This window comes from Sceloporus occidentalis, unplaced genomic scaffold (assembly GCF_023333645.1).
Source record: "Sceloporus occidentalis isolate IW3139 unplaced genomic scaffold, rSceOcc1.0.p SCAF_132, whole genome shotgun sequence".
NCBI lineage: Eukaryota > Metazoa > Chordata > Lepidosauria > Squamata > Phrynosomatidae > Sceloporus > Sceloporus occidentalis.
Window position 1 is genome coordinate 741,962 of NW_028317112.1, and position 17,644 is coordinate 759,605.

Below are 17,644 nucleotides of genomic sequence, written 5' to 3' on the forward strand. Positions count from 1 at the left end.
TTGTATATGTAGGACTGTTCCCATGTATACAGCTCACTTAGACAATTGTTCTAAAAACTATAATCCTCGTTGGCTTCCAATAAACCATAGCTGTCAATCTACTTTAAGTTTTTGTATATTTGTCACGTTTAGTCTGTTACATCACCCAGGTTCTATTGGGCATTAGCAATAGAAACTATATGGAACCAGCTTTACTACGAACTTGCTGAGAGATTCTATATGAAAGGTATAGCAACTTGTGAAAGTTGCTTTGCATAGAGTTGGCAGTCAAGTTACAAAAATATCTCCAGATGGACTTCTCATGAGGACATGAATTGACCCAGAAGTGCATTTAACTCAATGGGACAGCCTAGGCAACCAACTCGAAAGCGGTTGAGTTACACTCTATGGTTGGTAACTCATCTCAAACTCAAAGGGAGACTCATGACATCCAACTCAACACCAATGGCTTTCCCCGAGTTGAGGAGCTGTTGGCTAAATTGAGTTTTTTCCAGTGAGCAGATCTGTCTCTTTTGAAACCTCCATCATGGGATTATCCTTTCACCCTACTCCTGTGATCATCCTAGAAAAATGTTTTTGGATTTTTTTAATATTAAAAGCTTATTAAAATAATAGTAAGTATTCATTAAATAAAAAATATTTAAGCTATTTTAATAAATGTCGCAAACTGCTACAAAACATACTTTACCAACCAGTATAAATTTGTTAAATTAAATATATTGAACATTAAATGTGTTTGAGATTGTAAGCTTGTGACCAGGGTCCGCTTTAGCTGATATATTGTTTTCTCAGACCCTTTGAATGTGTGTATTGTATGAAGTGCTGTGTAACCTGTTGGGGCTATAAATATATAATATTATATAATAATAATAATAATAATAATAATAATTATAATGTTCATATTAGTAAACATCAGACATTGATGATCCTAACAGGTATCTTATTTTCTGTGTCCTTTAGATGCTAAATCAGGTCTCCAGCCGATCATTATTGCATTGATAGTTGGCCTTGTCTTGCTTGTTATCGGAGTTGTGGCTGCCGTAGTTTGTCGTTCAAGAAGAAGATCGTCTCAGCATCTAAGCCATTAATAGATTTCCCACCGAACAGGTGAAATTTCTTTTGTTTGTTCATTGATGTTTTTGGTCTTTGAGAAAATACATAAAAATTCTGCCACTAAAATGATGTGATTGAATCAACTAGCAAGCCTTTTAGAACCTATTAACTGTCTTGTTATTGCCCCTGTGATGTAGCCCTGCGACTTTAAGCCTAAAATGTATAAGGATTAATTAATTTAAAAAGGTGGACACGCCTTATACAAAATAGAAGGTGAAGGGGAATATTTAATCTGAAAGTGTTATTATTATTTTTTTTGTAAGAATGTAAAATTTGAATTTTAACACAATATTCTGTTATCTCCAGAAAAAAATATTTAATTTTCTTTTAATGTTTTCTTTGCAGTTTTTTTTTCTGGCTACACATTTGTCCTCACTCTATCTCCAGACATCTGCTTTTTCTTTGAAGCTTCATTGCTATGTATATTGATGGCTCCTCGACTTGGAGAAATGGATCTGGTTCACGTTTACGTCAAGCACACTGGATAGATATTTATGTCAAGCCCACTGGAGCATGTAAGAACTTGATCACCTGAAGATAGACCCAATGCGCCCTTTAACAAGAGCTCTCTTAGTTTTAGACAATGCTCTGTAATTTATCATCTTTCTTATGAAGCTGCATCTTTTAAACATGAATTCCAGTTATCACAAGGACTGTAAAAGCAAATTTAAGGCCACATCTGGACCTCCAAAACGGTGTTCATGACAGTCCAGTCAGCCCAAGAAAGTATCCAGTGTGAAGTCCAAAACCAAACCTTAATAAAGTAGAGCGAATGATCCAACTTGTTGTGTGGTTGGCTGCAGACTGCTCCATATTCTGGTGACTGGAGTCCAAATGAACCTATTTGGATTGTGAAAGGATTCCACAGCAGTCAAGCTTTCGTACATATAAGAACGATCACTCTTTTCAAGTCCTAATAGCGGTCATGTCTCTCGGAAGTCCATAGAAATATCAGCGTAAAGCTGTCTTCATTTTTTGATGTATTAAAACCAACGGCGTGGTTTACGTGCAAACTAATAACTTTTTATACGGCCATTGTACTATTAATTCTTTGTGTATCCAGCTTTATTCTAATTCTCTAATCCTTGTATATCTGTCCTTTCCACTCAAATAAGAGGAGATAGTTTATGGACATTTCTTTTAGCACATACGCAAGTTTTAAAGAAAAGATGGATTATATGTGAGTGTAATTACATATATTTTAAATGGGCATTGTTTTGAGTTGGCCACCCACAAAAGTTTGGAGAATTCATCCTTATTGTACTGTTTTCTATGAACTCTGCTCATTGTTGGAATATATGGGACAATTATACTATGAATAAAGAAAAGGTAATCTATCCGGGACCAAAGGTTAGTCGTCCCTGTGTTAATGGGGCGGTCATTTATTTACTGAGTTAAGAAAATGAGCAGCGTTCCCATTAGTAAAACTTTTACATAGTAACTTATCCAGCTCGCCGTTTTGCAAGGTATTCTTTAAAGGGACACTTATACCTTTAATTTATTTCCCATATAGATTAAAGAATGTATATTAAGGTACTTAAATGTACGTTAATATATGTATTCTTCATCGATAAGATCGTATGGGAAACTCGACTGTCCCTTTAAATATACAAATAAAAAAAAATAAACTGGACATGGCTACTTAAGCACATAATAATTTTCATTTTTAAATCCTGGAACTGAAACTGGAAACACTGAGATTGAAGGATACAAACCGCTTCACATACTTTAAGGCTTATGATTATGGAAAGTTCAGCACCCTCTATTAAAAAAAGACCCTTGAGTTCATATTTTCACATTCCCAAGATACATTTGTCAGAGTTGTAAGTGGGAAAATGTCCCTGAGAAAGTGTCTGGTAATGCCTTAGAGAATAATAGAATAAAAATAAATTAAATGAATATTTATTTGAAGAAGTCAGTAAACAGATTTGTAAGAAACTCTAAATGTCAGACTTAGTGAATCAGAGTCATCAGCAGCAGTTTAAAGATTCCTGTAGATGGTTACGCTTTGGTATGGTGTTCAACTTTGTTACAACTGGCTGTGGTTTATACTGATATTTTTTCATCTACTCAAATACGTTGAATGTAACAATTAGTCTCTATGATGATAAAGATAATAATTTGGGGGCGTATTCTCGCTTGGCATGCCGTTACATTTGGCATTGCATTTGGGTTCCCATGGTAAGGACATTTAGGTATTTTGGCACGTCCACAGCACTGTGATGTCACAGCATGCTCTTTCCGCATTACGTAGGCAAGGTTATGATATCATGATATGATATCATAACCTTGAAAAATTTGGGAGGCTGCCAGCAACCCCAGCAATCTGGCCGAGAGATACAATAAGACTAGTTGTTGGAATTGTCAAGACAAATTGAGGATTTTACATATATTTGGCTGCAATAGTCGTAATGACTCCAATTTTTCATGGCAGGAAAGCAAACACAAGCAAAGTTCTCTTTACTGTTTCTGGCAAATTTTGTCTGCTCTGACAATGTTTGTGGTTCATATTGATGGAGCGACATAGATAAATGGCTTGTTTGACATTAACTTCAGCCATTGCTGATTATAGATCATGGATGGGTAGTTTAGAATTGGATCGATGAGATGAGAGAATGCAGACAACGTTGACAAAGGCTGGATGTTTGTTTTCTGGCCACCGGAAGCGGACAGTCTGAGGAGAGAGTAGGGAGACAGGGTTAAGGTTAAGCATGTTACTCACATTGTGAGTGAGGAAACAGAGTATGGCTTTGAATATTGTATCATGTGAGCCTAGGCTGGACATTTTTGCAGTTTGGATGTGGTTTAAGACTAGGGCTGTAAATACATTTGGTGCTGCCGTAGATCAAACTCATCGCCATCTTTAGTGATGTCATATGCCGGTGCTCCACCTTTTTAAGATGTGCAGAAATAACTTTTTTTTCCAGTGATCTCCATTGTGGCCATCTCATAGATCAGTTGCGTTACAAGAAGACTGTTCACCCCAAAAACAGTGTTATGTTATGCGGCAGAGGGGCTGCCACCATCCTTGGAGCAGGGACTAGTTGATCTAGGGCTGAATACGCCACTGGTTAAAATTAGGGTTGGGTGGGTCTATGCATGTGAAAAGGAAAAAGCCTAAGACAATGGGAGATTGACAAAGAAGAATGTGATGTATTATACAGGATAAAGGAAGTGAAATCATTAATTACATGAAATATACAGACATTCCCAGTTTATGAATTTTGTTTTTTAATAGGTAACATTTTCCAGCTGTGCTGCCATTTCCATTTGAACTGTGCTGCCTCTCCTGTCTTATTTTGAGCCTGCCAGCTTCCATTAATGGAAAGGAGCAGCTTAATCGTGATCATGCCAATGTAGAAAAAGATGTGGAGTCATATTAGCTTCCAGAGGCCTCTCTTTTTTTTTCCAATGGCCCAACAGAAGGGACCATCTTTGACTAAAGACTCTACAATGAGCATGAAACGACCTGATGAAGCAACCAGTGGAGATGCTTCATTTATCTGCCTGTACTGTGCTCCTCCAAATAATTGTATTTGCAGTACATATTATTCCATGTGCCTCTCTAGTAATGCAGTAGCTGTATATTGAATAAGAGAGTTGGTGAGAAACATGGGCAGTTGTGAATCCGCAGTAGCTGGAAGTATTACCTTTAATAACTTGTAGGTGAGGCAAGGGTCCATTAAAGCTCATCGACTTACTTTCTGTGGCCGGCAGTGCCACTCTATGCAAATATGCCTGCGTGGAGACTTTCGCTTACACTCTAATGTAATGTACTCTTGCATCAGGTGCTCTATTTTTAAATAAAAAATATATATAATATATATAATAAAAGCTTGGATTTTCATGATTGTATTCCAAGAAAAAAACAAGTGGGATATCAAGTGTTAATCAGGAAGGGTTGTTGGCCATGAAACCAACAGATATTCATAGACACAAAACCCCTCCCTGACCTACTGCATATGTTCTAAAGCAGGGGTGTCCAACCTGCAGCCCTTCATGCAGGACTACTTTTCCCATAATGCTCTTTCAACCAAGGACCTGGCAGAGGAGTATGGGAGATGTAGTCCTGCCGCAGCTGGAGGGCCGCAGGTTTGGCACCCCTGTTCTAAAGTGATAGAGGAAAACTTAGAGATATCATCTGCACACAAGTTACGTATGAAGTTTAACATTTCAGGGGAATTCCTGCAATAACTAAATAAAGGACACAGGACACAGGAAAACACTCCCTGCTCATATTCCAAATAGAAAATGCTCCTGGAACAAAACTCTGTGAGTGGAGGTGGGTCCGATTCTCCTCAGTTTTTATCTAACCTTCCCTTGAGTTTCTTCGCCTCTGATCACATCTGGACACCATACCTGGAAACACTGCGGGAAAAGCGACACATCTCCTTCTCTCCGGGTAACCATGGAGAAAGTCCGGGTCAGCATTTTGGCATACCCCACTCCCCACCCACTTCCCCTTCAAAAACGGGCAGATTTCAGCGGGGCCGGCCCACTGACGTCAGCAGACCACCCACTTGCATTCCCAAAAAGGTATCTGGAGCCTGGGTATTCCCAGGTATGCCTGACACTAGTGATGGGAAGTTCGGATCATTAAAGTGAATCGGATCATTTCGACTCGTTCACTGAAATGATCCGATTCATGATCCGAATCTTCGGATCACTCAGTGTGACTCACAGGAGTTACTGTTTTCCAGTAACACCGTGCAGGCACACTAATGATTGCCCCGCCCCTTTCATTACTCAATGAATCCTCCCCCCTGCCTACTCCAGTGATGTCAATGAAGGCAGAGAGTCGTTCAAAGATTCGGATCTTACAGGGATCCGAATCTTACAGTGATCACTGTAAGATCCGGATCACTGTAAGATCCGGATCATTGTAAGATCCGGATCTTTGAACGACTCTCTGCCTTCATTGGAATTCGAATCAGTCAGATAATATCACCATACTGTTATAAATAAATACATTAATAATCACTGCCGCCAGGATTTACATTCCCCTTTACCTGCAACTGCACCTTAAGCTAACTTTATTAAATTAATTAAATTAACCCTCACCATTAAATTAACCCTAAACACCCCATCAACCATGACTGCCCCTAAAATTAACCCTTAACACCCCATCAACCATGACTGCCCCTAAAATTAACCCTTAACACCCCATTAAGCATAACTGCCCCAAATTAACCCTAAACACCCCATTAAGCATAACTGCCCCAAATTAACCCTAAACACCCCATTAAGCATAACTGCCCCCAAATTAACCCTAAACACCTCATTACGCATAACTGCCCCTAAATTAACACTAAAGACCCCATTAAGCATAACTGCCCCTAAATTAACCCTAAACACCCCGTTAAGCATAACTGCCCCCAAATTAACCCTAAACACCCCATTAAGCCTAACTGCCCCTAAATTAACCCTAAACACCCCATTAACCATAACTGCCCCTAAATTAACACTAAAGACCTCATCAACCATACCAATTTATTAGGTAATTTATCTGGAGTACATGCAATTAATTTAGGGGCAGTTATGGTTAATGGAGTATTTAGGGTTAATTTCAGGGGCCGTTATGGTTAATGGGGTCTCTAGGGTTAATTTCAGGGGCCGTTATGGTTAATGGGATCTTTACGGTTAATTTCAGGGGCAGTTATGGTGGATGGGGTATAAGGGTTAATTTTATGCTGATGACTGAGGGTTAATTTAATTAATTTAATAAAGTTAACTGTAGGTGCAGTTATAGGTAAAGGGGGGCAAACTCAGGGGAATCTAAATCCTGGGGGCAGTGAACATTATTAATGTATTTATTTATAAAAGTATGGTATCAGTAATATTCTCTGAATGATTCGAATCTCTGTAAGATTCGGATCCTTGTAAGATCCAGATCCCTGTAAGATTCGAATCATTTGAATCATTTGAATCATTCGAATCTTCGGATCATTCGACTCTTCGGATCATTCGAGTCATTGAACGAGTCTCTGACTCTGAGTCATCGTTCCTCTGTGAATTAATGAGCTGTAACCTGACCCCAGAGTCTGTGTCTGAGTGCTCTGCAGATGACTCACAGCTCTAGGATCAGGTTACAGCTGCATGATTCACAGACTGAACCGCTACAAATGAATCGTTCAGTCTACTGAACCGATTCATCCGGATCACTAAAAAGAATCGGATCAAATGAACGATTCATTCATGATCCGGACATCACTACCTGACACCCCCCATGAACAATCAAAGGGGTAAAGGGGTAAAGGTCAACTGTGGATAGGCCCTGTCACAGAAGATAAAAGGCAGGTGCATGCTGGAAATAATTTTGGGTTTCATAGACTTTCCAACAAGGTTCCTAGGAATAAGGTTCCTAGGAATAAGGTACCTCAGATATCAGAGCCTTATATAAAGCCTGTGAGAGAACATGAGAGAAACAGCTAGATTGGAAGCCAAGATAAAGGTGAGCCAGAGAGAATCTAGCCAGCTGATAGAGCTACAGAAGTGTGTGAAGGTTAAGAACAAGACTCACCTACTTGGAAAATACAAGGGCCTAGCTCCATCTGAAACCCTAGAGACTGCTAAACGAAGGCTCACAGCACTGGCTAACAGACTAAGAAGATACACTAGAAAAGCAGAGGTCAAAAAGATAAATGCTCTGCTCTCCAAAGAACCATTGAAGGTTCCCAATTGGAGTGCAACAACACAGCAACAGCAGAAACTAAGCAGTACTGGGAGAAAGAAAAGCCACATAACACCAATGAAATGTAGCTACAGGACGTGAGAGCTGACCACAGTAATCTCCCAGAACAGGAACAAGTCATCCAACAGAGAGTCAATAACATAAAGAGTTGGATAGCACCTGGCCCAGACATGGTCTACACCTACTGGCTGAAGTAACTGACCCTTTATTAACTATAAGAGGGTCTGAGTACCGTGGGGAGGGTATGATATAATAAGACTTAAAGAGGTATAGACCCCAAATGTAAAGGGTCTATAGGGAAAAATCAAGTGGAGTAGGAAAGTTAAATTGCTTAAGAAAGGCAGTTCCTGTCTGAAGCATCCATTAAAGTGAACAAAGACTCAATGCATCCTCCAACCTCTAGGGGTCACTGATACACACCACTACATATACATGTTTCTGCATAACCAGAAGCTATCTAACAATCTGCTATCGTCTGATGTAGGGTGGATTCATTATTATACTTTTTTTTTTTTTTTAAAGAAAATAGTTCAAGTTCATTGTATTATTTTATATTTTGAATGGAAAATGTTTTTTTTCCCCACAAAGGTTGCTCCCTCTCATTTGCCCTCTACTAAGAGTGACTTGGAGAAAGGTGGATGGGACTATTTTTCCACTTTATTTTTTTTAAACTCACCCCACATGGCAGAGCTAGAAAGAGGGAGAGAGAGAGAGACACACACACAAGATGGGATCTGTGCCATTCCAAATGAAATGGCCTAAGGGCTTACTTTATTAATGCCCCACCCCATCATGCATTTAAGAGGACAGTGATCCTCTTTAGTTAATATAGACCCCCCATTTAATGTTTGTATTCATTGTAATTTGAAAATAATACATTTTGCAAGTTTTAGACGTGAACATGTAAAATTCTAAATTGCATACCCCGACATGCACCCACAGATTAGTGAATTTGCTGTTTTTCTATTGTTAGCAGGTAAGGGCATGCAACCCTTTACTCGACTGACCACTATATCATGTGAATCGATAAATTCTACTTTAAACTAATGTCATGCTGTAAACCCCAGGGAGAGGTTTAGTTTGGCATTTGGGTACAGGTGCTATGCAGACATATGGGTCCCTGGGGTGGAGCAATTGGAGAGCAGGGTGGGCCAATGCTCCGTTCCCCCGTTCAGTGGCTAGAAGTCTGCAGGATCTGGGATTCCTATGGGGCCGGCATCTGACGATCAGAGAGACTGTGGTGGGAAGAGGCAGTTCCTTTGTGCTCCCAGGGTAAGGAAAAGCCCTGAAGAAGACCATCCCTGAGCCAAGTGAGGCGATACCTGCCTGATCCTTTGTGTGCTGTCTGGGTGAAGTTTTCCAGAGCCTGGCTTTTCGGGAGCTAGGTTGTTTCTTTTTATGATTTTGTTTTGGGGTGTTTGAGCAATTAATAATAAAGTGTTGGCTGAAAGTTGGTGTTGCTGAGCTTGATTGCCCTAGAGGACTGTGCCTATGACGCCTAACTGTGACATTGTATGGCCCTCATGCTACAGGGTTTGTCACACTACGCATTAGTAAACATTATATTCTCTATAAGTGTAAACTGTTTATATAGTTCTTGACGAAACATTACTATAGCAAAATAAACTACAAAACTTGGCCGGCCTCCCAAATTGGGGGAAAATGTGTCAGGATCCCCAGTGTTAATGTTCCCCCAGCACTTTTTACATCTTACAAATCCTAGCATATGCACATTTATGAAATATTTCCATGGTACCCGTGTGAAAAATATTCAGAACAAAGTATTTTTATTTTAATCAGCCTTAGTTTCCTTAATGATAAACAGCCCACTTAACTTTACTGCAGCTCTTTCCTTTTAATCTAAAAACAGGAAATTGGCCAATTCTATGGTGTGGGCTCTGATTCTATGTGGTTTTTTTATTCTGCTATGTGCAGTTGTATATTCTAACACTAGAATGTTAAAGAATACATATACAACTGCGGAATACCCAAAATGTAACAAAGTGTGAAAAAAATGCCCCAGATAGAATTTTTTTATTTTAATGCAAGTGTATAAAAATTCTTTGGACCAACAAATGAGCGGATGCACGTCCAGGAATAAACTTTTTTGATTTTACCTCATTCGTTGCCGTAGTGATTTAAACTCGTTTGTTGGTCTGACTGTGAGGAACGGACCTGGAGTGAATCCGATTGCGCTGTATTGGCGTTGCATTGGCGTTTTGGGCAGCTGGAGCGTGGCCAGGATTTGTGTGAGCTTGTAAAAAATTATTTAAATACTTATTGAGGATGGAATGAATCAGATGACAAAGCATATCCATCTTTTTTTTTCTTGAACCGTATTGGCTCGATTATAGGCCGCACCTTTATAGTGATATGCTTTATAACCCCTGAAATGCCACTCTGCCCCCTAATATGCTTTATAACCCCTGATATGCCAAAATGCCCTCTGATATGCTTTATGCCCCCCAGATATGCCGCTCTGCCCCCTTCCCTCAGACTTACCAATGCATCTCCAGACTCCATCGTGTCTAGCGGCGGCAGCTGGTGGACCTCTGCTGCTTCTCGTCACTTCCGCCAGGGCTTCTATGCCAACGCTCAGTCAAAGAAGCCCCAGCAACAGCGGAGGATATCTGCGCGTATCGCACAGCGCCAGCGGGTGAACGTCTGCGCGTATCGCACAGTACCAGCGGGTGAACGTCTGCGCGATGCGCTCAGACAGCCTCTGCTGCTGCTGGCCAGAGTGCCGCCGGGGCTTCTTTGACGGAGCACTGGAATGTCATGTCACTCCAGTGCCTGGAGCATTGGGGGTTCTCAGCATCGTCCAGATGCCCAACGGCTGCCAGAGAGGAGGATCCAGGTCCCCTGCAGCGGTGCAGTGCTTGGCCGCAGCAGGGCTATAAATGATAAAGAAAAGAAAAAAAAACACCCGCCCAGCGCAATACGAATTGCGCATCCCTGCGCTAAACCCGGATTATAGGCAGCACCCCCCACTTTAAGTAAGAAGTGTGGCCTATAATCCGGCCAATACGGTATTTCTTCTTTTGCACTCACTCACTTAGTCCTTAGTATACATCTCTAAACAGCTACAGGACCGCATGGTGTAAATTGATCCATGTTCCAAGCCACATACACAGATTATATCACAAACACTTCCTACTTAAGAAGAAGTGGTAAACGTAGTGTTCGGCAACATTTCCTGCCTCAAGCTGCCTGTTTTATTAAATTTGACTCAAAAAAATACATTTGTTACCTTCACTTTCGGCACCCAAATTAAGATCATTGGGATATTCCATTTTATGTCCATTGTCTATTTCCACTCTCCCACCCCAAGACCTCCTTACTTCATCCTCCATGTTAAATAAAGTAAAAAAAAAAACTTTATTTAACATGGAGGATGTTAAATAAAGTTAAAAACAAACAAACAAACAAAACCCCCCCAATGTTTTAATTTAAGTCCCGGGCAGGCGCCCCTGTTGCCATGGCGCCCTGTGCGGCCGCACAGGTCGCACACCCCTAAGGCCGGCCCTGGGCAGGGTCCCAGCAGGCAGGGAGGAACCCTGACAATAACTGAGCAATCTACTCGAGAAGGCTGGGGATTTGAAAGGTCCACAGATACGTGATAAAAACTAGCAGGTTATCAGGGAAAGCTCTCCAGCAGCCTCTCCGAGTAGTAAGAGGTCACAGCCTTAAACGCAGCGAGAGAGACCCGGTGCAACCGTCATACACACTTTCTCGAATCTGTTCATAGAATCCCTCCCAAGATAAGGCGAGGTCCTCCAGACTTGATAGTGAATACTTTAGAATAAAATGATCTAAATAAGACTGACCAAAGTTGTACTTTAATCCCACAACTTCTTTGATTACTAATCGAGAGGACATGTTACATTCGTAATGATCGGTGGACCGCAAGTAGCCTTTGGCACCATTGTTAAACTTGGTCTTTAGGCATAGGCCTGATGACCCAGTATTGCAGCTTCCTGAGCGCATATCACTCCACAGCTGACATAATAACGTTTGCTTTATAAGTCAAAATTCCTCTACCAGAGCTGTTATTTCTGTCACTCAGCTCGTAGAAATGCATCGTTTGGCTAACCTCTTTTCCGTTCACCGTGACGGCTTCATTCTAATCTTGGCACTCGTGGCTACCTCTAACTTATTGAATTTAGCTGAATTCGGCTTTGTCGGATTTAGATACGATTGTTTCAGTATTCTTAACAAATCCAAAAAGAATAACATTACAATGGGAAACATTTGGAGCTTGGCACAAGGGTATGCAGAAGAATTTTAAATGTGTTATTAGATATATCATAATAATAATTAAACAAACACACAAAAAGGTTTGAGAACAAATCAACCGACAACAGACAGCAGCCTAGATGTTCTCGCTTGTTTGTGCTATCAAAGAGAAAAAATCTCCTTTGATATATTAGTCCGATCCTGACCACAAGAGCATGACAAGTTTCTTCTATGCAAAGGAGGCAACAACCCCAGATGTACATCAGTACGGTGCAGTTGGTACAGGCATGTAGGCATTAGTGAGCAAGGAGGTCTGCGTCTGGACCCAACTTTACGTAGTCGAGTAACATAGTAATTTTAGGTTGAAAAAATACCTAACTCGATCAAATTTAACCCTTCTAATTATCATTGTTGCTTTTGATCCAAAAGAGGGCAAAAAAACAACAAAAAAACAATTAAGCTATTTTTTGGATTTTGCCACCTAAAAAAATGTTTCTTGACTCCAAAAAGCCAATCAGATTTGTTGTATCTTATCTCCTTGGATAAATAATATGTGAATCAGAAGATGTCCTTGAAGGGTGAAAAAAAACATACAACCCAAGAAAAGCTTAATAGCCTGCTCTATGGTGCGCCCCTATTCACGAGCATCTGAAGTTTTAGCTCCTTTTGTAGAGGAAAAGTATCTGTGACCATGTTTGGTCTCAACTTTACATTTGGGTTGTTTTCAAACTTTTTTGTGTGTAATTTCACCCTTCAGGACCACTCGGGGTCCACCCCAAGTGTAAAGGTGAGTCCAGACGTGGACCTCCTTGCTCACTTGTGCCTAGGGTGATACCAACAGCAACTCACAGGTAAGAATTGCATGTTCCAAGGAGAACACCATGAAAATGTAAAGGGACCTCTTAGCTATCCTATGCATTAAATTTCGTATGGTGATTGGAGTGTCCCTTTAAGTAGTTCTGAATAGTAGGGTTTTTTTGGGGGGGGGGGGTTCAGGAAATTACATTTCCAGAATGTTGAAAACATACTTAATATACAGGATAGTGATTTCAAGATGTTTCCTGCAATCTGCAAGAACAGCCTCTATATGGATTATTCGTGTGCAATAGAAAAGCTGGCAAACATGACTTTACTTATACAGTTATGGCGATATATAAATAGCAGTCCTGATTCATAATGGTAAAAATGGTCTGATCATGTTATTAACCAATGTAACGTCCGTGATGATCGCTAATTAACATTTTATTTAAGATGCTTTTGCAATTCTTGAGAATATTAAAGGGATATAACCGGCAAAATATGAAACGTTTTTATACATTTAACCTTGCTTTCTACCTTTGGGTAACAAATAATTGCGCTCAATAGGCTGTTTTTATACCAATGAGCTCACTTGTAAGCCATGGAACTGGTAACTAATGGTTGGTGGTTCCATGGGTTAACACCATACATGAAGAGCAAAATCAATTTTTCATTTAGTTTTTGGTAGACTTGGGTGGTGGCCAAGTCTTTGTGTTCATCTTCGGGGGAAACAAAATCTGCGTATTCTACTGGTTTTCTAGCAGGGGCTAATACGGGGTTACTGTTGTAACAGTTAGCAGTAGCTTCGGTGCTAAGAGTTAAAGGTCCATAAGAGCGACTCTATTGGTCATCGGCAGAGACCTCCCCTGGCATCACCCAATGAAGGGCATCTGCTCTATATTGGTTGATAAAGTTAATATAAATGAGAGGTTTTGGTTATATGAATTGGCCAAAGCATAATTAAGCTCACCCGCCACGTCAAGGCACACTCCCAAAAGGGTGAGATCCTACTCTCACCTCCTACATAGTGGGCACACAAAGCAGTTTATACGGCTACCAAAACCTTATTAATGTGTTGGGGGAGGTGCAATTAACTAAGCATTCACTAAGTCCAAAGTAACCTTTAGTTCCTCAGAGATGGAATCAGAGAGTGGTGATAACTCGGAAGCAGATATTGCTGCTTCTCAACCGGCAAAAAACCCATCATATTATCGAAAACCCAAACGCAACAAGTACAGACTAAAAGGTATCGCAGAGGTGGCAGAAAACACTCAAGAAAGTGCAGCAACAAGTCGTCAACTCAGGAAACGGGAATATTCCCACAAGGGGTCTCAAATCTATCCTCAAAGACATTGACTAATGAGCAGATAGAAGTGCTAGCAAAAGGACTCAATTTTTCCCCAGTTAACAAGTTTAATGCGTTTGCCTCCATTTGCCAAGTGAATAAATTTGTGCGTAATTTAACAATTAAAAAAACATTTTTTTCATGCACAAGATTCCAATATAAATCATGCATCACTACTGTTTATAAATGAATTCAAAGGTATGAACTTCCGAGAGCAAATATCCCTAGTGGCTTTACAAGCTTTAGACTCAACTCAATCACCGTCTATCCGTGACGTTCATATCAATGAATATCATTTTAATCGCAATCCAGATTTTTACCCTGTACAGTCCAGGGCTGATTGCATGACTCGATTCCAAGAAAATGTAATTAAGGAATTTATATCATTGGAGGACAGGGTTAATGTCGGTAAGTCTGTACTTGACAATCTAACAAAAATTGAACGTGAAGCTGTTCGCTCACTAAAGCTGGATACCGAATTAACCATTAAAATGTCCGATAAAGGCGGTATGGTAACAGTAATGGATACTACTTGCTATATAGAACAGATGCAAATAATGCTTAATGATGTTACCACATATAGAAAACTAGAGTGTAACCCCACAGAGAATTTTAGTAAAAAATTATCTAAATTATTGGAGGATGGGGTAACATTAGGAGCCATTACAGCCAGTCAGAGTGAATATCTACTAGTAGGAACCCCTGTGACACCAGTGTTATATGGTTTACCCAAAATACACAAAGGTATTATTCCTCCCCAAATGCGACCAATTGTGTCATCCAGGGGTTCATTGTTAGAAAGACTTTCCTCTTGGCTTGATCAGTTATTGCAACCTTTAGTGCAATGTGTCCCAGGGTTTCTTAGGGACACTAAGGATGTTTTGGCTCAGTTAGCCAATATTAAATGGAAAAAGGGTTGGCACTGGCTTACATGCGATGTAACATCGCTGTATACCAGCATTCCATGGGATGTTGCACTTAGAGCATTAGAATTCCATCTAAAAATTCATAGCAGGTACACACCTTGATTTAAGTGAATTTATATTACTAGTCACCCAATTTCTTATGTCTCACAACTTTTTTTCTTTTGAACGAGTGTACTACCTGCAATGTAGTGGTGTTAGTATGGGTGCTAGACATTCCCCTTCATTGGCAAATCTAACGATGTCTTTTTGGGAATATATCTATATATTTTTGACGTTCATAACCCTTTTTTAGATTCTATACAGTGGTACGGAAGATACATCGATGATCTCCTATTCATTTGGGAGGGAGATGTGTCTTCCGTACCACTGTTTATCGGTTATATGAATGACAATCCATATAATTTGAAATTCACTCATGAACTCTCTTCTAAGACAGTCTCATTCCTAGATTTAAGCCTTTGTCAGGACTCAGGTGATCAGGTCGGGTAGGAGCCCATGCGCAGGGGATACTTGGGGTTCAGTATGTAACCCACGGTGCATGATTATGCAAACAAAGACACCACAAACAGAAATCCAGGTAATGCAGTGTATTTCATGTATATAACAGGACCAGCAAATAAGGGTAATATAGTCTAAGCAAGTAACCGGATGTATGGCAAAATAAAATACAGGTAATAAGTCTTTTGGCAGGGAGCCCGCTTGGAAGGGCACGACAGACAGAGAGCCCGCTTGGAAGGGCACGACAGACAGAGAGCCCGCTTGGAAGGGCACGACAGACAGAGAGCCCGCTTGGAAGGGCACGACAGACAGAGAGCCCGCTTGGAAGGGCGCGACAGACAGAGAGCCCGCTTGGAAGGGCGCGACAGACAGAGAGCCCGCTTGGAAGGGTACAAAAGGCACACAGCCCGCTTGGAAGGGCACAAAAGGCACACAGCCCGCTTGGAAGGGTACAAAAGGCACACAGCCTGCTTGGAAGGGTACAAAAGGCACACAGCCCGCTTGGAAGGGTACAAAAGGCACACAGCCCGCTTGGAAGGACACAAAGCAGGGAGTCCACTTGGAAGGACACAAAGCAGGGAGTCCACTTGGAAGGACACAAAGCAGGGAGTCCACTTGGAAGGACACAAAGCAGGGAGTCCACTTGGAAGGACACAAAGCAGGGAACCAGGAACAGTACAGGTGCAGAGCCACAGCAGGAAGGTCCATAGACTTCAATACAAAGGCCCTGACTGAAAGGCAGGGCAGGTTCATAAACGCAGGGTAATCCAGATAACAAGGCCCAGCTGGATGTAGACTAGGGCTCAACCCAGGTAACAAGGCACACCTGAGTTCTGAGTGCTCCAGAGGGTCGAGAGTGGCCACTAGTGGTTGCAGATGTAAACACCACAGGTATAAAAAACCCATGGTTCAGGCAGCGAAAAATTGGTTCCTGACAGCCTTATTGCTAATAATGATCAAGTTATAGATACTGTTACTTATAGAAAACCAACTTCAGGAAATGCATTACTGAGAGCGGATAGTAACCATCCAAAACATACCATACGGGCCATTCCTGTTGGCGAAATGACACGCCCTAAAAGGAACAGTAGCACTTAGTCTAATTTTCAAGCACAAAATGAAGGGTTAATCACTCGACTTAAACAAAGGGGGTATTCTTCTAGACAAATCCAACGAGCAGAGAATATAGTTAGATGCAAAAATCGCTCACAATTATTATTGAACAGAAGTAATAAAAGTACTAAGATAGAAAGTAAACCGGTATTAGCATTAACTTATTCACCATTTTTCAACATTGCTAAGAACATAGTTACTAAGAATCTGTATATATTAAAAGAAGATCCAATTCTTTCTCAGATTTTATCTGCAGGGTGTGCAATTGTTCCCAAACGGGCCCCCACATTAAGAGATGATTTGGCTCCTAGTATGTTAAATAATCAAAATCTCAGTGATAGTATGTGGCTACAACACAACGGTTTTTTCCGCTGTGGTCGTCATCCATGTAAAACATGCAGATATGTTAAGGTTACTAATAAATTTACTAATACTACTGGCACTAGAGAATTTCATATAAAAAAATATTTGAACTGTTGTAGCAGCAATGTAATTTATGTCATTGAGTGTTCCAGCTGCGAAGTTAAATATATAGGATGTACCAAACGACAATTTAAGACTCGCATTCTGGAGCATCTCCATGACATAAACCCCCATTCCATACGATCAAAATCAGGGGCTTCTGCACACTTTTTGGATAAACATGCGGGCTCAAAAAATTCTTTTGTAGCCTATGCTATTGAAAAGGTGACATCTGGTTTTATAGGAGGTGATTTACATAAAAGATTACAAAATAGAGAAGCTTTTTGGCAGTTTACTCTTGATACCTGTATACCAATGGGACTTAACATTAAACAGGAATTATTGTTACATTATGATTAAGATTTATTTGATACAATTTTGTCTTGGTCAAATCAGGTATTTTTATTCAAAAATTATTTAAGATCACTATGTAAGTGGTAAATATTACCTATATGTTTATGC